The sequence below is a fragment of the Caretta caretta genome, chromosome 21 (assembly GCF_965140235.1).
Source record: "Caretta caretta isolate rCarCar2 chromosome 21, rCarCar1.hap1, whole genome shotgun sequence".
Taxonomy (NCBI): domain Eukaryota; kingdom Metazoa; phylum Chordata; order Testudines; family Cheloniidae; genus Caretta; species Caretta caretta.
Window position 1 is genome coordinate 6,756,755 of NC_134226.1, and position 24,079 is coordinate 6,780,833.

At 48.4% G+C, this 24,079-nt stretch overlaps 1 protein-coding gene across 5 annotated transcripts in view; it reads left to right on the forward strand.

The window, feature by feature from the left end:
• Nucleotides 1-4,242: 4,242 nt before the first annotated feature.
• The window catches only part of SLC45A3 (solute carrier family 45 member 3), a 55,290-nt gene continuing 35,453 nt past the window's right edge, over nucleotides 4,243-24,079 (forward strand). For 2 of the 5 annotated variants that reach the window (XM_048826900.2, XM_075122112.1), the window contains exon 1: nucleotides 18,699-18,990. The gene's annotated coding sequence lies outside the window, so the exon portion shown is untranslated. Of the gene's footprint in view, nucleotides 4,339-14,260; nucleotides 14,354-18,698; nucleotides 18,991-24,079 lie in introns of those variants that run through there. The other 3 variants (XM_075122110.1, XM_075122109.1, XM_075122111.1) reach the window with 3 other exon arrangements.

Consider the following 24,079-nt stretch of genomic DNA (forward strand, 5'->3'; position numbering starts at 1 on the left):
TCTGTTATGCCCCTTGAGGATTAGGCATTGGACCTGTCTCCACTATGAACGCCAGTAGCTAGCCTTAGACCTAAAGACATCAATAAACTATACCTCTTTAAACTCACCAGTGAGTAAATTCTAGGTCAAGTTCTGCACTTGGCTTAAACTCCTGCAATTGCAACTAACTTCACTTTGGTCTTCTGTCTGCACAGGATTTTTGATGAACAAGGAAGGATGTCCTGGAATAAAATAAAGATGCAATTCTGCACAAATTTTGGAAAGGTTTGTTGTTGGCATTTCATTTACATTCCAAAGTTATAAATTGTGCTTTAACTCCCAATTTGACTTAAATTAATGTCCAAGTGTCTCACACAAAAGAGGCTGGTATTTTATTTTAATAATCCTTTTGTCTTTTTAGGTTGAATAGCATCATTTATGTTTTGATAGATACGATGCTGTTCCCAACAGCAGTGAATTTCCTGTTGTCACGCTATCTCTGTCCCATAAGCAGTTCTCGGCACTGGGTTTTGTTAACTTTGTACGCTGCAAACATTTTCCTTTTCAAACATTTTTGATGAATGGGAGAATTTAGGGTCATGAGAACTGCCCATCTCAGTAAAGGGGACAGAATTAATACTGATTGTAATACTTTCTGCTGACTTTCAGCCAAAGGTCTCAAAATGTTTTATAACAAGATCATTTAAACTTTTTCTCATCCCTGCAAAGTTAAGGGGTTTTTTTTTTGTTTATCAGCTGCAGTTTACAGATGACAAAACTGAGACAAAAGTTGAAGTTACTTGGCCCAAGTTACACAGCGATTTAAGTGGCCCGTCCAGGCATCTTGGCTCCACTCTGAACGCTATACGGCATTTTGCTTTTTTCCCCCCAAGTGTCGCTGAGGCCTGGCCTGACATGAGTAATGGGTTAATAATCCATGCTGGTAGACCATTCTAAATGTCCATAAAATCAATATCAACCTCTTATGTTAATACAGCTTAACAGCCCTTGCTGAGTCTACCCTTGTAATTCGGTTGCAGACCTGATTTTTGTGAATTCTGAATTTGCATGTAAACTTGAGTAGTTGATGGGGCCCTTAGGATTCACCTGAGCTCAAATATTTTCTTTGATTAAAAGCTAAAGAAGCAAGAGGTGCTTTAAGTTTTATTCCCTGCCCTACTGCAGACTTTCCTCCCTTGTCGGGGCTAGTTACTTACCCTCCCCATGCTTCGCTTTCGCAACCTGTTAAAAATACTGGACAAACCATTAGAGACTATGTGATAGGGAACAACTCCCCATTAACTGCAGTCGCAGACCTCGTTGTCTTTTTCCAGCACTGACCTCTGTGCATTGACAATTGATAGATATCCCTCTAATAATCCAAATTGGGACAGCTGAGTCCATTTCCAGATGAGATTTCTGCTCCTTATAAATGGGAATATTGAGAACTATATATTTTGTCTAGTGCTGTTGTGGAAACTACTCTGATCCTATTCTGATAATGCCTGTTACCTCAACTGAGCGCTCATTCTATCAGGGAAACGACGTCTCGGCTAGCTGCTTGTGGGTTTCCAGTGATGTGTGCTTCATCCCGAGGCTCTAGCCCCTTTCTTCCCTGGGTGTACACGTGCTTTGCTGAACATCAGTGACCCTGGGCTAGGTTTCCTGGTCTACTGGGGCTAAAACTGAAAGATCAGTAATAATATTTAGTAAGATTTATCAAACAGTTTTTTTAAAATATTGGTCCATTCATCTCTTGGGTGTGAGTCGATGGAGCTGAGCAAGAGGTGAATATTTCTTCATTATATAGATAATTATCATAGCTGCCCTGTGGGGCACATCAGGATTGTTACAGGCATCAGCTGGGATTAGAACACCAGAGTTCCTGGCTCCTAAAACTGTGCAGAACTCACCCCTCCCTGGAAGGATGGCTGGGGAAATAAAAAGGGGTGGAAAGGACAGGGGAGAGAGACAGAAAGAGAGAGAAAAAAGAGGACAGAAGGATGGAATTAAGTAAATAAGATCTATTGTAGGTACATGATCATCCTGTGCCAATCCACCTGTCTTCCCTGTGATTCTTGGCCTTCTCCCTATATTTGCCACATATTCCTCTTTCCTTCATTTACAGAGCAGCATCCTTAGTCTGACACTCCTGTAGTATCAGTTCAGTAAACCTTCTCTAAGGATTGTATCATGCTCTGTGTGGGGGGGGGGGAGAAATAGTTTTCGCCATCTTTGCTGTGAGCCTGAGGGCCCCAAAAAGCCATCCATGTCATCGGGCAAGGATTTAGCATCTGTAACAGCTGCCTTCAGCCAGCACTTTGTGAATGAACGTAGCCAGGACACCTTCCTTCCGCGACCACTTCCTGCTTCCATGGAGCAAATCTTTCAGAATAAACACCGGGAAATATTTGCACAGTATTCTATAAACAGTGTCCACGGTGTTTACCTGAAGCAAATACCTTCTTATCAGGCCATCAAATGCTTTTATAATAGTAGAGGTGGGACAGGGGAGGAAATTTTAAAAAAGAAAAAAGATTCCAGATCAGCTGGTTTGACTACAAATTTCTCCTGCAGAAAAATGACCGAGGTGGTTTCTGCCAGTATTTCCTTGTTGAGTCAATGTTCCAGGTTTCCTGCTTCATCTAGTAATCATTGACTGTTGGCTGGGTTGTTGTCATCTTTGCTGCTCCTGCCACCCCTGCAGCTGGGTTGCTGGAGCGAGTCCCCATGGAAATTCTCCTTGCAATCCTCGCTCCGACAATCTCCATGTCAGATTGTTTATACACAACACAGCACTTTATCCCACAGGCCCATAGGTTGTGTTTACCTGTTTTGATCTTAATAGAGGCAATAAAGTAAATCATTCCAATTCAGATTGCGGGATTGGGCATTGTTCAGGTTTGCAAACTGAGTTGTGCATGTCTCGAGGGTGCACAAGTCTGTGTATATGGATGTGGTACGCTGTACGTGTGCGTGGATATCTGTGTATTGCTGCCATCGTAGCGGATGTTGGGGTCTTGCAGGCCAGTTTCCCATTGGAAAGATTAAGGCAGAGAGCAAACTCCCTTGCTTTTTGCAACAGCTTTTCCATTCAAAATGGTCACAAAGCTAACAGCAACGCAGCATGTCTCCAAAGATTGAACAGTGCTCATGTGCTAAGAAACAGAACGTAGAAAGGCTTCTCTGTGTGGTGCAGTAATGTGTTCCTGGGGTGGCACACCCGTACTCGGTTAATGCACACTAGGGAGTTTCTAGAGCACACCAGCAGGGTCTACACGAGCTAGTTGATGCACATTCGAATTCACAACCCACTGTTGCACATTACCCCGCTGTGTAGACTGTGGCCCCTGGGGACTCCCACCATAACAGTATTTATGTATCAAGTACGTGTGTCTGTAGATAGGTGCGGGTGTATGGATGTCTGCATACTCATGAACATACATCAGTCTGTATATGCCTGTGTTTATGGATACTCTGCATGTTCAGGCGCGCGTGGTATAAGCTGCCTTCTCACACGCATGTTTCTAGGCAGCTGCTGTTAGCAGGGGATGGAACTGACATGTACAAAGGAAAAAGAGAGGCCTTTTATTCAACCCGGAAAAGGCTTTGCGTTGTTAAAGTAACTAAAACAGCACCAAGCGAAAACCACGCTTGAACCTCCTGCAACGCGGGAGCCTTGTTGCAGACGTCCTTGCTCTGGTGTCAGTTCAGCTGTGACTATAGCAGGGCTCCAGCCTGGTTTCTCGGATGAGTGGTGCGAGCGTGGGTTCCACTGTAGGATGGGGGGAGGCCCTTGGGGTGCTTGTCATCCAAAGCAAATGTCACACTCTTCCCTGCAACCCCTGTTTGTGGGGTCTCTGACTGCTGTGCTTGGTCTCCTTCCACTGCCACCGCGAAGAGCAGTGAATAAGCTGCGGGCTGCAGACGACGCCACGGCTCTGCAGGCATCCAGCTCCGTAGACATGCTATTCCCTGTCACTGCTCCTGCTGTGCACAGCTGCTGTGGGAGAACATTGTCTGCTCAGGAGGAAGGGCTGTCCAATACAAACTGTAATGTGGGAGTGGCCTGAGGCCCAGACTCGGGCAAAGCAGCCAGAGGTCTCTCCCACCCAGCCTCTGCAGTCCCACAGGGCCGCCTGTTCCTCCTCCAGGGAAACGGGGCAGCAAGCATCCTCAGCAACAAGATACCTGCTTTCCTACCCTGTCATACTGCAGGGGACGGATTGGGAAGGGAAGCCGCTGCGGGGAGAGGGGTTTGCAAAACAGCAGTCGAGTTCTGGGAGAATCAGGATTCCTGGATTCGTTTCTGCCCCTGGGAGAGCAGTGTGGATGGCCGCTCACAGACAGCCTTGCCAAGTACGTAGCTTTAGGCCATAAATTCTGAAAGGCAGCAGGTCTGCAACTTGGTCCTGTCATGTTAGAGGTCTGGGTTCTCTTCCCGCTTCTGCCAGAGTGATCCTGTGCCGTCTGATTTATTGTGAAAAGAGGGTGAGAGTAGGGGGGGTGATACCTGCCTCCCTTTTTAGGGTAAAGGTGTATGAAGCCATGTTCAAGGGTAAAGGTCTTAAAGTGCACACAAAAATAAGCTACTGTCGGTGGAAGAGGTCGGCTTAGAATGCTTGCGTTCCCAGCCCAGTGCACGCTCCTCTAAGCCAAAGGGTAGTTAGAGAGTGATGCGGTTTCTCTTATCCATGGAAGCAGAGCGGGGGAATCCAAGGCACTTGAGATGGCTGGAGATAGGGTTGCTTTTTCTTCACCAGGCAGGCTGGCTGTCAGCCTGTTTAGTAAAAAGATATTTTAGTCTGCCGTGGGTTGTCACAGGGTCGTTGACCAAGAGGCTAAGTGGTATGTTCTTAAGCTGGATTGATCTATGTTCCCGAGTCTTCCTTACCAAAATCTTGGCCACGTGATCTATCTTGGCTTTTGTTTAATTAAGTCTCCCTGAAGTTAATTGCTGCAGCAGCATATCCTAGTCCTGTCCTTTTGCGCCTCTCCCTTCCCTCCCCCCACCCGCCACTTTGAATTCAGTTTCCAAACTGTGTTTGATTAAAATACAGCTATAAATAAAACATGGCACATGCACATCCTGGAAGGCTCTTGGGGCAGTGAGGAAAAACCACCTCCCAGGCTCCGAGGGTGGGGAATGTGTGCACAAGGCTGAACTTCAAATAAAAGAACAAGTTTGGAAAGTGAGACTCTGTCACAATCTATGCCTCACAGGCCACCTCCAGGGACAAGGAAGCAAAGGGCTGGGCACTTTAGCTTGCACTCTCCCTGTCTGTATTTTATATCCACCCGTTGTCTTTCATCTGATACTTGGACTGCAAGCTCTTTGGAACAGAGACTGCCTTTTTGTTCTGTGTTTGTACAGCGCCTTGCACCTATGGGGTCCTGGGCGATGACTGGGGTTGGCAGGAGCATCAATCATACAAATAAGAGGTTCTGAAAATGTACTACAGTGCTTTAATACTCATGGTGTGTTGCCCTTCCCCTCTGAGAAGTGGATTCAAGTAATTTACAGTAAGACACTCTTATTCCAGCAAAGAGTCTCCACACGGGCAGTGAATCAGGAATAGCTATTCCAGAATAACTCCCCATGCTGACAAGCCCTAAGCCTTTAATGTAAGTGCTTAAAGGGCATCAGTAAGCTTGAGGGAGATGCCCCTATCTGCCTCTCGCCTGGCAGTGAAGGGCTGTGAGTCATGCAGCTGCTCCAGGCTGAAGCTGTGTAGGTAGCTATGGTAGACTAGATTCACTGTAAGGCTGGCAATGAGGGATCCGTATTCTATTCCCACCTCTGCCACTGACTCTTTGTGTGACCTTGGATAAGCCACTTCCCCGCTCTGTGCCTCAGTTTCCCCATGTGTAAAGTAGGGGATAATGATAGTTACTGTGAGATCTATAGGCACCAAGAACTAAGTATTTTGAAGTAATTGGGCAATCAGGAGGCCTCAACCTCTTTCATACCAGGACCTCCGCATCCATCACCTGCCTATCCAGCACCCCAAAACCCTTTTGGGGCAGTACTCTTCATTAAAGCCATCCCAGGATATTGACTGAATGGCTCACGGAATACATCAGCTGCAAGTGGAGCAAATATGCTTCAGGGATTGGCTGGAGACAGGCGCTGGGAGCTGACAACTTGCTTGGTGTATGAGGCAGAAGAGAAAGCAGTTCCCTGCCTTCAGGGCTAAGTGGAGGAAAAGTGAGCAGCTGTGACTTGCAGGGAGCAAATACACAGGTGAGAACAGTGCTATTTTCCCATCTCTTTTTATGTCTAACCACACTGCAGTCAAACTGGACTATTAAATCATAAAGCAAAGAGCCACCAACTGCACCCCAGTGAGCTGGAAATCCTGCCCCAACGGCTCTGGCTGCTCCACCGGGTGACAGAGAGGCTTGATTGTCTGTTTGGCACCCAGACAGTGCAGAAGTAAAATAACCTCGTGGAAGAGGAAGGGGGGACCAATGCAGCCCCAGCCCGGAGCTGGTCTCAGGAGAAATCCCAACATGATGCAGCAGCGTGGGACGGAGCGCGCTTCCTTTGGCCTCCAGCCGCCGGCTGCTTAGGAACCCTGCAGCGGGGCACATCACTCGGGTCCTAGGCAGCCAGGGCAGCACACCCGTATCACAGCAGAATGGAAACTGCGTGAACATGGAGGGGGAGGAGGAAGGAAGACTGTAGGGCAGGGTCAGAAACGCCATTAGAAGGAGCTCAGGCAAAGCAGCCGTGTCCCCGATGGACAGGCTCTGCCTCGGCTTCTGCATCTGTGGCCTAACACGCTTGCTGTCTGTCCAGCAGGGTCGGGGCATGTCACCGTGAGTCTGGTTACAGCTCAGTCCTGGCCGTGCTACAGCAGGACTCCATTTCCCACACGGGAGAGGCCTGGTGGAAGTGCTGCCAAGGCTCTCTTGGGCCAAGCATGCACCCAGAATGGCCCAGTATTCTGGGAGAGGAATGTGAGGCTCCCTGCCCCATGTGTGTGTGGGTCTTCATCAGGGGCTGGGAAGTGGTAATGGAGTGATGTGACCTATTTTAAAGAGGGGAAAGGGAGGGAAGTGGGTGTGATGGGGGCATGCCCTTGGCTTGGGGGTTAGGGTGGGGCAAGGTGACCAAGATAATGCCTGTCCTCACTGCAGTTTCCTTAGCTCAAATCTGGTTGTCCTTGGGGAGCGAAGGGTTAACCAGTGGGCGAGCTCCAGGAAGCCAGGTGTTAGCTATCAGTCAGAGTGTGTAATGAGTAGTGACAGGCCAACTGCCAAAGGGCCTGTGTTAAGGTTCAGAGAAGCAACCAGAAACTCAAAGAGACGTTTAACCTGCACCACCTGGGTCTGCAGAGGCTGCAAAACACCAGGAGGGGCCTGGTGCTCCCTGCCTCAGTCATACACGGTGGGGCCTCTCTAACGTACACCTGTCTTACACTGGTGTCAATCCGTTGCCTTCAGTGGGGTTACTTCTCACTGACACTGGTGTAACTAAGAGGAGACTCGGGCCTGTCTGGAAACTAGAGGCACCCAACAATGATGCAAAGTTACAGGAAGAAAAAGTTAGCAGGGAGGTCATTGCTTTCCTTTGAAAGGTTTGGTTTGCATTTTACACAGCTGCTCGGGCAGGCTATCTCCTTCAAAACAGCTCATGCGTCTGTAGCAATGACATGCCTTCTGGCAGGGATTCCTGGTTTGTTGCAGCCAGTGGGCAGGGCGAGGGACAAAGGACAGACTAGCTGGGGTACGGTAGACACTGTTCAAACTTCTAGCTGCACCCCTGCCAGGGAGGGCAGGAGGCTGAACATGCTGCCTACAAGACATGTGATAACTCTATGGGTGGAAGGAAACAGAGGTTAAGAATGCAGTCTGGAGAGTAGCTGAGTGAATCCTAAAGTATTTGTCTTACACTGGGCAAATAGGGTAGATACACCTGAATTTCAAACATGGCTTAGCAAAAATAAAACAAGTTTAATGGGAAGCTTTTTGCATCCCCTGCTGCAGCTGCAGCGACGCTGGGCTGCCAACTCTGGGAACCTTTCCAGTATCTATAAGGAACTTAACCAGGGGAGTGAGTTTATTTGCTTGGCTGGCAGAGCCCTGGGGTTTCAAAAGGACTCAGGGAAGACCTTGAGGAGCAGGAAACCGGGGTTGCAAGCAGTGAGACTGCAGAGGGATAATCAGCCACTCCAGCCTCGGCTGTCACCGCTAAGGGCCCTATTTCCAAGTGGTCAGCGCCCACAACCACGCAGGGCCAGGTTTTTCAAAAGCGGACAGCTCCCTCTGAGAGGCTGGTGGAGAATTTTCAAAAGAGCTCAGCCCTGGGCCTGGTTCAAAATTTTCTATCACAACTGTCTTTTGTTTTTGTTTTTTGTGTGTGCCAAAACATCTGGTTTTCAGCTAAACACAGTTTTTCACAGGAATTGTGTGATTTTGGCAGAAAATTCCAACTTTTTGCCAATCTCCTCCCGTCCCACCTAACAGTTGAAATGTTTTGCTTTTTTAATGAATAGTTGACATTTCCCAAGGAACCAAGCTCCACTTCCCAACTCACTGTGCTCAGGTGTGGGGCTAATTGCTGAGCCCTTTGAAAAATCCCCAGTCTCTGCCCAAAATACAATACGCATCCTTGCCTCTTGCCATAGCAGGTCTCCCTCCATGGCTCCCTCTAGGCTCGTCAGGCAGGCCCTATCTGATGTTATCCTTGCCTAGCTCTTCCTGTGACTTCACCTCTGTTCAATGTAATCTCCTGTGCCTAAACCCACTTCAGAGTAACAGCCGTGTTAGTCTGTATTCGCAAAAAGAAAAGGAGTACTTGTGGCACCTTAGAGACTAACCAAGCTCATGCTCAAATAAATTGGTTAGTCTCTAAGGTGCCACAAGTACTCCTTTTCTTTAAACCCACTTCATCAGGAGTCTTCCTTGCCTACTTCAGATCCCATCTCTTCACACTCCCCCTCCTCATTAACAATCCCCTCACCCATTAAGCCTTGCCTAGTCACAAGGTTTGCACCAATTATCTACATTGGTGGAAGCCTCTTATGTAGACACTTTAAGTGCCCCATGTTTATTTAGGCTCTGGTCCTGCCGTGAGACCCCATGTGAGCTGAGCTCCATTGAACTAAATTTACTCACTTTCAGTGGGGCTCCACCCCATTGCACAGATACTACACTGGTGAGCATGGTGTAAGATCACATGCAGAATAGGATCCGGGCCTGAGATTCTAAGCTCACTGGAGCAGAAAGAATTGTGTGTGAGAGTGTATCTGTGTGTAAAGCATTGTGCACATCTTTAGCTCTGCATGAGTGAATAACAGCAAGAAATCCCATGCTGTGGCTCGAGCCCTCTATCACCTGACACAGCACAGAAATGCTTCCACCCAACTCCAACATTGCCAACCCTAAATAATATATAACAAATGGAAGAAAGGGGAACTTGATAGTAAATCAGAAGTCAGGAACTGTAGAAAATTAATAAGGAACAAAGAATGTAGGCCATACCTCCAGGCTGTGGGAAGCCATGACTGAAAAAGATTTGGGGGTCGTGGGGGATAATCAGCTGAATATGAGCTCTCAGTGTGACCTGTGGTCAAAAGAGCTAGCACTCTTTGTACTGGGATGCATGAACAGGAGACTCTTGAGTAGGAACAGAGAGATTATTTTACCCGTCTGCTTGATACCGGTGCAACTGCTGCTGGAATACTGTGTCCAGTTTGGCTGCCCAGGAAGGATATTGATGTATTGGAGAAGTTTCAGAGAAGAGCCACCGGAATGATTAAAGGACTAGAAAATGTGCCTTAGAGTGAGACACTCAAGGAACTCAATCCATTTGGCTTAACAAAGAAAAGGAATTATTTTGGAGCAGTGAGATGGGGCGTCTGCCCCATACTAGCCCATAAAGGGTTAATAGTACCCTAGGCAAGCTGCTCAACAGGCAGCCAATTGGAGAAGATCCTAGGGAGGCTATGAAGGAGACAGCCAATTGGAGAGGGCTATGAGGAGCAGCCAATCAGGGCTGGGCAGGCCCATATAAGAAGAGGACTGGCTGCCTTGCAGGCAGAGGGCAGTTAGTACCTTGGACAGAACAATGTTGGGTAGGATCGGGGAGCGAGAGCGAGCTCCCAGGTGACTGCTGGCATGCTTGGGCCCTGAGACAAGGATGGAGAGGGGGCTGTGGGGAAGTGTCCCAGGGATGTAGACTGTGGGGTTGGAGGCGACACAGCACATGGCTGCCATCTCCAGGGTCCCTGGGCCGGGACCTGGAGTAGTGGGTGAGCCCGGGTCTCCCCCTACCCCCACTTGCCACTGAGGAGGTGGCTGGACAGCGGACTATGGTTCCCCCGTAAGAGGGGAGAACAGAGTATGACACAGCTGGAGGCTGTGTCCTGAAGAGGACGCCGTGTTCTTTGGGACAAGCTTCCTGGAGCAGACGTGACTATGGTGAGACGTCACCAGACGAGGGCGCACTGGCAAACTCAGCTAATTCCCAGGACAGCCAGCAGGAGGTGCCACAGCAGTGAGTCGAACCCTGTCACAGGAAGTTCCATGGCCTGTGTTATACAGGAGGCCAGACTAGATTATCACAAAGGTCCCTTCTGCCTTAGAGTCTGTCGCGGGGGAAAGTCTTCAGAAATCGTGTATGGACCCCAAAAATCATGAGATTCCCAATAATAAATGTTGGGTTCTTTTCATTTGCCTTCTGGTTGGGAGTTAGGCTGCATTCAGGTCACCTTTTCAAGCTCTGCAACCAAGAGGACTAGAAACCGACTTTTATTTTTTTTTAATGAAAACAGAGAGTCTCCCCCGATCACACGACTCCTGGAACTGGCCCCAAAGACCCAACTCTCACAGGACTCCTGGTGAAATCACAAGAGATGGCAGCTCTATAAAACCGGCCAAGTGTTGCTACTCTCTCCACGTGGAACTGAGGAGATAACCCAGAGAGGAAGCTGCTCCATTACCCAGGGCACAGGAACAAGCCTGTGGTGTGCGGCCACTATAATTTGCTGGGACACACGAGAAAAGAAAATCATAACTTTTTTTTTTTTTTTTTCAAACCTTCAGGCCCAGTTGTTGTGTAGCCTGGCAACAATCCAGCTGCAGTTAATGTCCCTCCCTGGGAAGCCTGGCCTCACAACTCTCACTGGCAGCAAACACCGGGTGTCATTTCTGTAGCTCCTTGGAGTCTCCCCCTTCACCCCAGTTCTGCCTGTTCACCACTCTTGCAGGGTCTAAAAAAGCATGAAAGCTGGAACTGATCTTCCAATAAAACCCCCTCCGTTTCCTAGAGCAGCGAGTGACATTGTTCTGAGGGTTCCTTGGCTAGCCTGGGGGCCTTAGTAACTTGAGCACTTTTGAAAAATCTCACCCTCGGTCTCCTGCCCTATGAAGAGGGCTGAGGTGAACCTCTCTCCCCAGCATTCCTCCCGGGCTAAAGGCTGCCCTGGACTTCTTTCCATAACCTGTTCATCTCTTTCTTCTCATGCTTGTGAAATGCCTCACAAGGCGTGCGCACGCACGCACGACTATTGTGTGCACAAATTCTATTCCGAGCCTCTCTGGGTGGGACGGTGCTGAAACCTTCTCTGGATGGAGCGGAGGGGGAGGAAAGCTCATTAGATCAGAGCCCTGTCTGGCTCCTGCACCTTCCACTGAGGCAGGACACAAGGATTATTTCCTCAGACAGGCTCACCCCTGCCTCTAGGTTAGGGAGGTCAGCAGCAGCAGTGGCAGCTCCAGTCTTCTTTCCCCTCCTCTCCCTGAGGACAGAAACAGTTGGTCTTGAAGAACACTCAGAACAAAATCCAACTGTTCCAAAGGCTCCTCTTCAGCTTTGCTGGCAACTTTCTTCCAAAAGCACCGAGAAAATCCTCTGGAGCCAGCTGCCTCTCACCTCATGCTGGAGAATGAACATGATGTGGACTGGGAATGAGGAGACATGGGTTGTCTTCTGTCCCTGACCTGCGGTGCAAGTCACTTCACCTTTCCCCTGCACCCTTTGGGTTGTCTGCTTAGACTGCAAACTCCTTGGACTGGGGACTGTCTCTCATTGTGTGTGCAGGTGCAGCACCCACCACAATGAGACCCTGCCCTCGGGTGTCCATTGGAATACAAATAATAACAGCCTCTGAAGTCCATATCTAGGCACTGAAATCAGTAGTTTGATTTTCAAAGATGCTGAGCACCCAACATCTTTTTATTATCTTAAATGGCAGCTACTAATCTGGAAATCTGTCCACTGATCTAGATGCCTAAGTATGGCATGAGCAGCCTTGCTTTAGACCCCCAGCTCTGAAAATCCTGGGCCCTTGTTTCTTCTCCTAAGAGAAAAATGAATGAGAGAAAAATACTTTTCCTGTTTAGGGAGAATGAGAAGATAAGCCCTAAAGTGCAGCTGTCTGCTCTGGCCACCCTCTGTGCAAACAGCTAGCATACCCCTCGGCTCCCTTTGTTAGAGCTGATGCCCTTTTTTCCCTTTTAGATGCATTAGAGTCAATTATACACAATCCATCTCCCACGAGGATCACTTCAAGCTGGCACGAGAGTCTTGGGAATCCAGGGAGCACACAGGGAAAGGCAGGAGAAAGCTTCCTAAACTCACAAGTGTCCAGCAAAAATTCGGAACTTAATTCCAGAGGAAACTTCAGTGAGCACTAAATAAATATGATGTCACTTTGCAGTCAGCACACTTTCCCTCCAGAAACAACAGCGGGGAGTCCTTGTGGCACCTTAGAGACTAACAAATTTATTTGGGCATAAGCTTATTCACCCCTTTGTGTCAACTGTTGGGAATAGGCTACATCCACCCTGTTTGAATTGGTCTCATTAGCACTGACCCCCCACTTGGTAAGGCAACTCCCATCTTTTCATGTGCTGTGTATTTATATCTGCTTACTGAATTTTCCACTCCATGCATCTGATGAAGTGGGTTTTAGCTCATGAAAGCTTATGCCCAAATAAATGTTAGTCTCTAAGGTGCCACAAGGACTCCTCGTTGTTTTTGCTGATACAGACTAACACGGCTACCCCTCTGAAACCTTTCCTTCCAGAGAATCTCCAAGGGCATTATAAATAACGGAGCCGCCTAACATCTTAGGTAAGGTGTGGAGAGAGGAGCTGATTTTCTCACTTTACAGAGAGGCACAGAAGATTGAGGTGATTTGCCCAAGATCATACTGCAGGTCAGTAGCAAGTCTGTAATAGAACCCAGGGGCCAGATTCTATGCTGCACCTTTAAGGTGGCCCAGCACAGAAAAGTGCAGCCCAGGAATGAGATGGGCTTTGCCCCTCCTGGATTCTAAGGCTTAAGGCAACTTCCTCACTCCTGCCAGCAGGTTATCCCCATGGAATAGGTGGAGTCAGAGCACTGCAGTCGTGCCACCTGCTGCTAGCATGCCTGTACGCTGGAACTGCAAAAGAGAGGTGTCCCGTATGCTAGTGGGTTAGAGTTTTGCCTGTAACAAGGTTCAAAAAAGGACTAGATCAGTTCATGGAGGATAGGTCCATCAATGGCTATTAGTCAGGATGGGCAGGGATGGTGTCCCCAGTCTCTGTTTGTCGGAAGCTGGGAATGGGCGACAGGAGATGAATCATTTGATGATTCCCTGTTGTTCATTCCTTCTGGGGCACCTGGCATTGGCCACTGACAGAAGACAGCACTGGGTCTAGGTTTTTGCTTGGGTGGCCGGAATGCCGCCCAAGCGGGGGAAAAAAAAAAAAGGATGTCCGGAAAGCCGCCCCTGGAATTGTGCGGCCCCAAGCACGTGCTTGCTTTGCTGGTGCCTCAAGCCAGCCCTGGACAGGACACTGGGCTGGATGGACCTTTGGTCTGACCCAGTATGGCCGTCCTTAGCTCTGCAGAAGGAGAATTCTCCCAGAAGCCTCTCCATTGCCTTTCCAGCCCTCAATGGCATGGACTGGAATCTGGCCCAGGTCTCCTGGCTCACAGTCTCCCAGTTGAAATTGCCCTAACAGTTGCTAGGGAGGCTGAGCTGAATCTGCCATGGTCCTTACACCCTGAACCAAATTGCCCAGGTTCAGGCAGTCTCTGTTCTCTCGCTCTGGGTTCTGCTTGCCACGTAAGCTGCTGACACCCAGCCCCTGTCAAGATTTTGGCAGATACAGCAGGCGCAGCATGTACCCTGGTACATGAGATTTGGATAAGACCAGGGCAAATCAGCAATGTGATCTAATCAGGCACAAGCCTCTGAAGTGGCAGTTAGTGGCAGTTAGCCCAGCACTTCCCCTTCCTCCTGATAGATGTAACTCTCGTTAAGTGTGTGTTTAACTTAAAGCACATGGTGTCGGTGGAGCTAATGCTGTACTTAAAGCTACGCTGGATCAGAAAGCCTGTGCTCGGCGCCTTGCAGGATTGAGCCCTGAAATGGTAAAATATCAAATGTTTTTAAAATTCGCAGCTGGGGCACGAGGGTGGCCACTTTGGCTGGCTCAGGAGATTTGCAGCTCTTCACCTCTAGGTGACCAGCTCAAATACAGCCCAGCGACTGAGAGTTGTTAGTGTAGGGTGATGGATCAGTGGCCTCTGTGTAATGAACTTGGCAGGTCTCAGCCCGACCCCCTGAGCACAAGCATCAATGCCACTCTAACTGTAACGTTGAGGGGCAGCATGGAGGAAGATCTCACTGCCACTGCAACAGTCCTGTGGCTAACTAGCATTGCCTTCCAGCACTTTTCACCTTCATGACAGTCACGTTAAAGAAATAGAATCCCACTGGCCGCTATAGCCCTGACCTTCCTGCTGTGTTGTGCTTGCAGTGTCCAGCTGCACTTCCAATGCACCTGAGCTGCAGCCAGACAAGCACTGCCAATGAGGGGGATGTGCCCCTCTGGTCCATTTACAGCTGTAACTTTCCCAGGCAGACCCGCCCCATCCTAGGTGTCAGTCTGGCGCATTAATATTCTTTATTACTTACACAGTGCTGAGTGCTTTGCTGACCGCTAAAAAGGCTACGTCCTTTGCCTGAAAGAGCTTATCACTGAAAATTTTCAACAAGATGCTGTGGATGATAGCAGTGAGCAGTGGGGGTGAGAATAAATGGAGAGGAGGGCAAGGGTTACAAAAACAAGATCCTGCAGCTACTTAAGGTTCCTGTGGGCCTGTCTTGTTCCAAACAGATCCATCCTTTGGCCCCAGTTCAGCAAAGCCTTTCAGCACAGAATCCATCCCCATTCAGCAAAAAACATAAGCACATGCTTAACTTGAAGTCAATGGGATTTAGGCACAGGCTTAAAGTTAATTATGCACTTGCGTGCTTCGTCGAAGAGGCATGAACTGGGGCCTGTGTGGGCGTACGCATATCATGCATGTCTTGTACAGAAGCTGTAATGTGCAATGGAAATGCTAGGAGTGATTGTTAATAATTATACTCAGCACATGTATACTGTTTTTCATCTGTTGATCTCAAAGTGCTTTACAAAGGTGTGTAAATATCATTAGCCTCATTTTACTGATGGGGTGAATGAGAAGAGAGGTGTGAAGGCTCAAATGCTCAAGAGTGACCCCTCATTCTGAGCACCTCGGTTTGTGAGAGCCCAGCTGGAGACACTTTGGGCCTGATAGTCAAAGATGCTGACAAGCCATAAGCAGCACAGGGACTGAACCAGTAAATGGTGGTGTGGCACAAACGGGTATCTCCACCGAGCTGCCTTCTCAGGCTCCAGAATCTCAGCTTTCATATCAAGTTTCCAGCTGGGAAGAAAACCATGAAAATGTGATCCAAGAGTAGCTGTTACAGGGCTGTCTGCCTAAGCCTGGATGCTGGGAGAGGTGGGACCTGCCTCCTTCACCTCAGTGATAATCATGTAAATGTCAACATCATTAACCATTTCATTGCTCATGGAAGCAGGCAAGCAAGGAGAGGAAAGATCATGGACATGCGCCATCTGCTGTCAGTGAGGTCCCATTTTGGCACCATGAGTGGGTGGTGTTTGGGAGATGCCATCACGTTTTTTTCCCCGCCACAGTCAAGACAGAGCAAAGCCCAAGGTGCCTACCAGAGCTCCTAGGCATATTCAAACTCCATTGAGGGCTGGCCGTGCCCTGTGAGCTCCCACAACCACGTGTTGAACATCTGCACAGTCTACTGTGAGCAATGCCTCATTCTGATGATGACTCAACGGGCAGCACTGATGTCACAGTGGAGCTTGGAAGAGTGCCACCACCTTGTCTCCCTCCATTCCACCCTTGCCCATAACTCCAGCTGAAGTCAACAGGAGCAGCAGATGCTCTGCACCTTCAAAATTCCAAACCAAGGAGTCTCAAAGTGGGCCCCTCGAGAACAAAGCCCCCCACTGTTACAGGCCACCTTCAACAATCTGGCTGCTTGTGGCTAGCCCAACGTTACACAGAGGGGCAGAACTGGGACTAGAACCCAGTTCTGACTTCCACGCTATGGCTCTAACCATTAGACCTTTGCAGTGCTTAGCAGTAGGTCCTGGAGGCATGGTGTTTTGGGAGTCAGACATATGTTCCAGCTAAGAATACACCACACAGAGTGCACTGAAATAACACTCACGCTTACCTAATTACCCATCTATAATTATAAGCGAACAAGGTTTCCCCAAATAGAAAAACATGGACAGCTCTGCCCACGCAGATTTACAAGCGTAAACATAACGAGACTCTTTGAAAATGTGCTTCCAGCTAAATCTAGACCGGAGGGAGCTTTTGCAGGAAACAGCAGCAGCGTTTCCACCCGTCAGCCATCCCAGTGAGCTGTACCAATGAGTCAGTTCCCATCGGTTCAAGTGACAACACGTGCAGGTGCTCCTGTGCTTTTCCCAGCAGTGCGCAGATTCTCTTCAGCAACTTGTTCAAGAGGGAACAGCTGCTCAAAGTGAAAACAAGACTGTTCATATACATCTGATCCAAACTGGAATACAAAGTGGGACTGAGACCCAAGCAGAGACCCAGTGATACTCAACTAAGGGACACTGTAAAAATAAGCATCTTTTTCTCTGCAACTGATAGAGCTGGATGAATATATTGCAAAACAGTGGGCCAGATCCTCAGCTGATGCATTGGCATAGCTCAATTGACTATATGCCAGTTTGACATCAGCTGAAGAACTGGCCCGAGTGACTGTTTGCAAACACTAGTTTCAATTAAGAGCAGCTGTTCGTGTCCACCACATTCCTGCCTTTTTTTCATCCTCTGTTCATGAACATTCACACAAACAGATATTTGTTCACACAGATGTTTGGGGAATGGCTGTTCTTCGTACGGGCGCCCGTCTTCACATATGGATGAGGGGACTCCTGGATGAACAAGAGCATTCATTATTCCTTAAATCATTCCATTCAGGCATCCAATCAAAGAGCAAAATATATATATACCCAGTGACTTAAGCAACAAATCACACGCCATGAATAATGAATAGGGGACAGGTCACAAACTGCCGACAGTGTGAAATGTGTTTGCATTCAGTTGAAACAATTACAAATGATGAACAGATTAGAGGGGAGGGGGGAAGGTCAATACTGTGGATAATTCACAATCAGGGATTTAAAAAAAATTGGGGTTAAATTATTCAAAATGACACATTGGTTTGTTATTGTAGGGTTGGTGATGGCCTAGGCATTGGGGGGCTGTGTTTTCTAGTTTGTTCAAGGGCTCTGTGGTTCTTATTTGTTGTTGTAGGGCTTGTCATAGGTGTTGAGACTGCATGCCCTGGATTGTTGTTGTAGTGTTGCATGGGGGCATGGGTCTATGTACTCTGTATTATTATTGTGGGGTTGCTCAGTGGCATGGTATTTCATCCCTGTTGAACTGAGTCTAGTGCCTGGAAGCCAGTTTCACGGACCCTGGTGAAACACTTGATGAAGTGGTTCAATGCCCGCTAGACAGGGCATTACTGTTCCTGGGTCTGGGTCAGCCAAGTGGGGTGCTATGGTTCTGGCATGGTTAGCTGGTGTGCCACTTGAGTGAAGTCGTCCAGCACCAATATAGGGGGTGTTAGGTCTGAGGATCCTTCTGGATTGACGGAGTCTAGTGCTGTGGATCCAGCACGTTTGATGTTGCTGATCTACTTGCTTGAAGTGACTTGGCTGGAGCCCAGTGTAACTGGCACCAGAATCAACCATGGTGGAAGTTGAGTTTGTTCCCAATTCAAGTGACTTAGGACCCACCTAAGACTACATAGTTCAGTGGCAAAGATCCAGCACATTTGCTTGGCTAAACCAGTTGTTCAAGTGTCAGGAATACCCAGATCCTTTCCAGGAGAGTCAACGGAGGCCCTGGCATTCCTTTCCTGGGAGTCTCTCCTACATCCGATGAAGTGAGCTGTAGCTCACGAAAGCTTATGCGCAAATAAATTGGTTAGTCTCTAAGGTGCCACAAGTACTCCTTTTCTTTCTCCTGACAAAATCAGACTGGGGGCCTGAGCAGGGCATGACAAGGCCTTCCTTGCCTCCTGGACCCTTCTGCTGGGTTATCTGTGTAGGGCTGCTGGAGGGCACCTGCCTGGGTACTCTGTGTTGTTATAGGGTTGCCCCGGGGGGGGGGCGGGCTGTGTGCCCTGCGGTGTGTTGTTGTAGGGTTGCCCCGGGGGGGGGCGGGCGGTGTGTTGTTGTAGGGTTGCCGGGGGGGGGGGGGGGCTGTGTGCCCTGCGGTGTGTTGTTGTAGGGTTGCCCCGGGGGGAGGGGGGGCGGTGTGTTGTTGTAGGGTTGCCCCGGGGGGGGCTGCTTCTCTTTTAACGTGCATTTTAAGCGGCTAAGGGAGGCAGCTGTTGGGAAAGCAAGAGGCTCTGCTCTCTTCGTCCTCTGGGCTGATACCAAGACGAGGGCGCAGGGCAGGCTGGAGCCCCGCACGCCACAGGAAGCCCGGGGCCGCGCGAGGATTACCCCCGCACCCCCCGCAGGGGACCCCCCCAGCCCCGGGCGGCGCATGCTCCTGGGAGCGTCCAGCAGCGAGGCGATTTAAAAGGCGGCGGAGCGCGGAGCCGAGCGGGGCAGCTGCCGAGGAGCCGGGCGGAGCCGGGCCGAGCCCCCCTGCCCCTCTCCAAGGTAGGGCGAGCGCGCGTGTGGGTCCCCTGCCCGCCGGGCACCCGGGGCTGTCAGCGGGCGCGGCTCAGACTCTCCCGGGCACCCGGGGCTGCCCCCCCGGGGAGAGGGGCCAGAGAGCCCCGGCGAAGGGCGAGCGCAGGGTCCCGGGCCGGGCTGCTCCGGCCCATGCCCGGGGCTCCCGGGGGCGGCCCCGGCCCCGCGGGGGGCAGGGGAGACCCGCCCGGGTGAGTGGGACCCGGTGGCTGCTCCGGGGGCACCCGGGCTGCCCCCCACGCGCGGGGGCTCCAGTCTCATCCCTGGCAGGGGCGGCGGTATTTGGGGGGACATCCGCTGCCCTCCGCTTTGTGCTCTGTCTTTTCCTGGCTTCCCCGGGGGACAATCGGCTCTGTGCTGGGGCTGCCCGAGGAGGACACACGCTGCCTTTAGGTGGCTTTTTTTTTTTTTTACAAATAAATGTCATTCCTTTTCTTACTGGGCAACGAAACGACTTCATCCCTGGATCTCGTGCGTTTCTTATCACCGTTCAGCGCTTTCCTTTCCCCAGCTTTGTGTTGTGCGGTGGCTACTTAGTTAAAAAGCAAACCAGGAATTTGAACTATGTGGAACAACCGTGGGGTTGCTGAAGTTTGTCAGTCGTCTAATGTGACTGTAAATATAGATACATATATATTCCGTTTTGACATACTCCAGCCTTTCCCTCTCCTGCATAGAGCAAACAACATGCTTTTAACACACTCCTCATCTGTCAAGGGGGAGAGAGACCACAGAAACTGGCTCGTTCCTAAGGAGGGAAGAGATTTTGAGGGCTAGCGCTCTTCCTGTCTCTGTAGATAAATGTGTAGATAAATCCTACATCTCTTGAGGCATTTGACAAGGCAGTCTGACCTGGTGCCTTTTTAAGTAACATTAATAATAACAATGAGGCTACTGGAGACAGGGAGCTTTTAATATAAAAATTTTGAAGTAGCTTTAGTCAGCAGGAATGGAAGGCGTAAAAGTGCAAGGCATAGGTGAGAATGTCACTTCAGGTAGAGCTGATAAGCAACGTGTGTGTGTCTGTCCGTCGTCCTGACCCAGTTTTGTTCTTTGTGGGTTTTGTGCATTACTTTTCTGGCTGCTTTTGTGCAGTCCAGAAGTTGTTATATATGTTAGTTCTAAACCTTAGAGAGAAGGGGAAAAAGTCTAGGAGAAGAGAGATGAATCTGGACTTTCCAGAATCCTGGGAGTCTTGCAGGGACAAACCAGCCAATACTGTAATTAACCCGAATCAAAGAAAACAAGCACGTCTCAAAACTAGTAATGTTGGTATGACTTGAGTTCTTGATGGGCACGCTGCTTTAACTGAGTAAGATACCAATTTGTGTTTCCCTATGTGTAGGGCCCTCCTAAATTCATAGCCATGAAATAAGCGTCACGGACCATGAAATCTGGTCTTTTAGGTGCTTTTCCCCTATACTATAGAGATCTCACGGGGGGAGACCAGTGTTTTTTTCAAACTGCCCAAAAGAGAGTTGCGGGAGAGTCCCAAGGTTATTTTAGGGGGGTCATGGTTTTGCCATCCTTTCTTCTGCCCTGCCTTCGGAGCTTGATGGCCGGAGAGCAGCGACTGTTGGCCAGGCACCCAGCTCTGAAGGTGGTGCCTCGCCAGCAGCAGTGCAGAAGAAAGGGTGGCAACACCATCCCGTGCCATCCTTACTTCTGCGCTGCGGCTGGCGGCAGCAGCGCAAAAGTAAGGGTAGTAGTACCACAACCCCCCCTACAATAATCTTGCGACCTCTCTCCCCCCTCGCCCCAGCTGCTTTTTGGGTCAGGGCCCCTACAATTGCGATGCCTTAAAATTTCAGATTTAAATAGCTGAAATCGTGAAATTTACTATTTTAAAAATCCCACGACCGTGACATTGATCAAAATGGACTGTGAATTCGGTAGGACCCCACCGATGTGTGACTGCTTTCGATCAAATAGAAAACCAATGTAAGGAATTAGGATTTTTGTGTTAGTGATAGGAAGCTTGATTTCAGTGCTTCTCCAAAGCCACTTGGTCTGCAAAACTGGACTGGAAATGTTTCAGGAACAACATTTCTACTCCCTGTCTGGAGCTGGAAGGTTCATGGATAATGAAAAGGAATAAACCAAACTCAAACAAGGTTCAGTTCAGGTGTGGTTACAGTCTTAGATAAAGGTTCAGGGAGATGTGTATGTGACACTTGATCAGAACTTAACTGGGAGTTTTTTGGCAATTTTACTCAGAATCTATTTCTCAGAGTGCCTAAATGACATAGGTGCCTAAGTCACTTTCAAGAATGGGACTTGGGTTGCTGAGTCACTCAGGCACTTCTGAAAATCTTACCTGCTAACTTTTTAACAGCTTCTAAGTGACTCACTGTACCTGCAGGCCTCTTTCTGTCAAAAAGGATCAATTCATGCCACCAGGTCCTTTCTCGCATCTTCCTGTTGTTCCTTGGTAGCTTTCCTACCCTTAAGGGAAGCGGTTCTTAGATACTTGCAGTGAAAGAGCCAGGGTTAGAAATCAGGGATTCCTAGCTCCTAGTCTTGTGCTGAGATTGCCCAGTTAGACTCTGGAACATATTGCCGTAAGATATCCTTGAGGCCAAGGACTTAAAGAGGATTTTAAAAAGGATTTGACATAATATGGCTAAGAAGAATATCCAGAGTTGTTAATAAATAACTTTATGAAAGAAAGAAATGAGAGCTCGGCATGGGAGAGTTTGATGTATAAAACACCATGCTTCAGGGCATAAACCAACCTTTAAGTACTAGGAGACAGGAGGAAGTTTTCCCCTGGGGGAGGATTTCCCATAAGAATCTACTGCAGGGCTTATTCCTCCAAAGCCGCTGAAGCGGGCCAGTGTTGTAGAAGGGATACTGGACTAGATGGACAGAGCTCTGATCTTGTCCAGCAATTCCCACAATGATATCTTGCCACATCTCTAAAGGGGTCTGTTTAAAACACAAAAGAGCGCTTGCTTGGGAAAAAAACATTGAAACCTCTTGGGATGCATTACCGATAACATAAGGCCCAAGCCCTATGGATTTGTGTTGGAGCTGTCCAGAGCTAGGGATTCTCCATACATAAAACTGAATAAGAGAAAGATTCCTAAAGAATTCTATTGATTCAGAAATACATAGAATTCTGTACAATACATTCCAGACAAACACACAAGGAAACTCCATCAGCAAGATCTTCTAGAAGGAGGGGCAAGGGGATGGCATGACTGCATTTGTGGTTGATGCTGGCAGCCAGAAACACTCGCTACATAAATCATGAGGGAAGCGCATATCATCAGACTCTGAGATAAAAATAAAATCTTCTATAAAATCTGGGGCTGTCTTATTTTTGAATGAGTAACTACAAAATACAGATGCTGAAAATAAACTCTTAATCATTTAATCTAACAACGTACTTCTGTTTGGAGCACTCAAAGGTTCAGTCTTCCCTTGGTTATACCTCTCCACCTCTCTGTTGAAGTTCACCGTGGGTGGAACCTAATACACTGTGCCAGTTTCACACAATCAACTACTAGAGTAACTGCCAGTGTGTTTTCGAAAGGAAAATCTGACATTGGAGTGCAGCTCTATGAAGTTGCGCTCTGGAAATCTCATCCTGTTCGTAATTTGTAATGTTTTATTTTCTCAGTATATGTTGCTGGCAATTGCCAAACTGGATCAGACAACTTGTCCATGTAGCCCAGGATTCCAACTCCCACCATGGCTGGCACCAGATACTTTCTGGAAAAGTGCAAAAAACCCCTCTTAATGGACAATGTAGAGTAACTTGTGTCTAGGAGCAAGTTCCTTCCAGTCAGTTAATGGCTGGCCCATTCCTTGAGCATGGGAATTCATACCCCTTACATTTGAATCCTAGCTTATGTAGCAAAGGATGTTCTTATTATTCATATACATGTCTAATCCACTCTTTGACTCTTGCTAAGCTCTTGGTTGGCCCCAATAATACTCAATGGCAGTGAGTTCTCCAGGTTAACTATTCATTGTGTAAAGTCTCTCCTTTTGATCGGTTTTAAATCTGTTACCTTTGTTTCATTTTGTGTTTAAATTCTCAAACCATATAATTCTGGTGATCCCCAATGCTGCAGCATCTTTCACTCCACATGGACTCTTCCTAGCTGTAGCCCAATTCAGGACTCTGTTTGTAGCTCACGAAAGCTTATGCTCAAATAAATGTTAGTCTCTAAGGTGCCACAAGTACTCCTTTTCTTTTTGTTTGTAGTGTTTCTAAAAGCTGTTTTGACTAACACTTACAAAATCACAAGCCCCTCTTTGCCCTCTGCCAGGCTGTTTCATGTCTGTCTTTGCCACATATTTCTTTGGTGTAACTTCAACCATGATCAGATTTGTGGACAGCTCCAAAACTGGAGTGGGACAGAAGCAAGGGACGGAGAAAGATAAGAGCAGAGCGGAGGAAACAATATAGGGCAAGATTGCTACTAATCAGTGTAAAGCCCTGGATCCTGGGAGAAGACATAAGCGGTGCAGAAGTAAAATGAGGGAAGGGAAAGGAAATTTAAAAAGCGGCACTTGGCAGGTTTATTTTAATCTCTGCTGTCCCAGGGTCACTCTTTCATATAACCAAGCCCTGTAGTTTCTGCGTGAGAAGGTCCAGGGCTGGGATTGAGAGACAAGGACGGGAGGTGTCCCTGGGAGGATCTTTGCTTTAAGAATAGCAGAGAAGCTTGCAAACAGTTGAAGGCATCCATGAAATAATAGGTGTTGCACCAGGAAAATATTGCCTAGAAGTATGTGTGTGAATTTCACTTTAGGATATGCAAGCAAAATCTCCACAAGCATGGAACATCCAGAGGACAGGAAAAAAACAAGACAAGGGCTCCTTGTCATGCGGCTTGTGTCTCACAATCAAACCCCACATACCTGTTTTAAGACTCAATGCAGCAAACTCTGACTTCCTTTAAATCATAGTATTGCTTGTGTAATATGGCATTACTCACTGCAATAAGAGTGGCAGTGAGAGAGGTGCCTGTGTGTTTCACATCTCAGCCACCCAGGGGCTTGATCGTGAAATATAACTACATGGAACACTAAAAAACTTCTT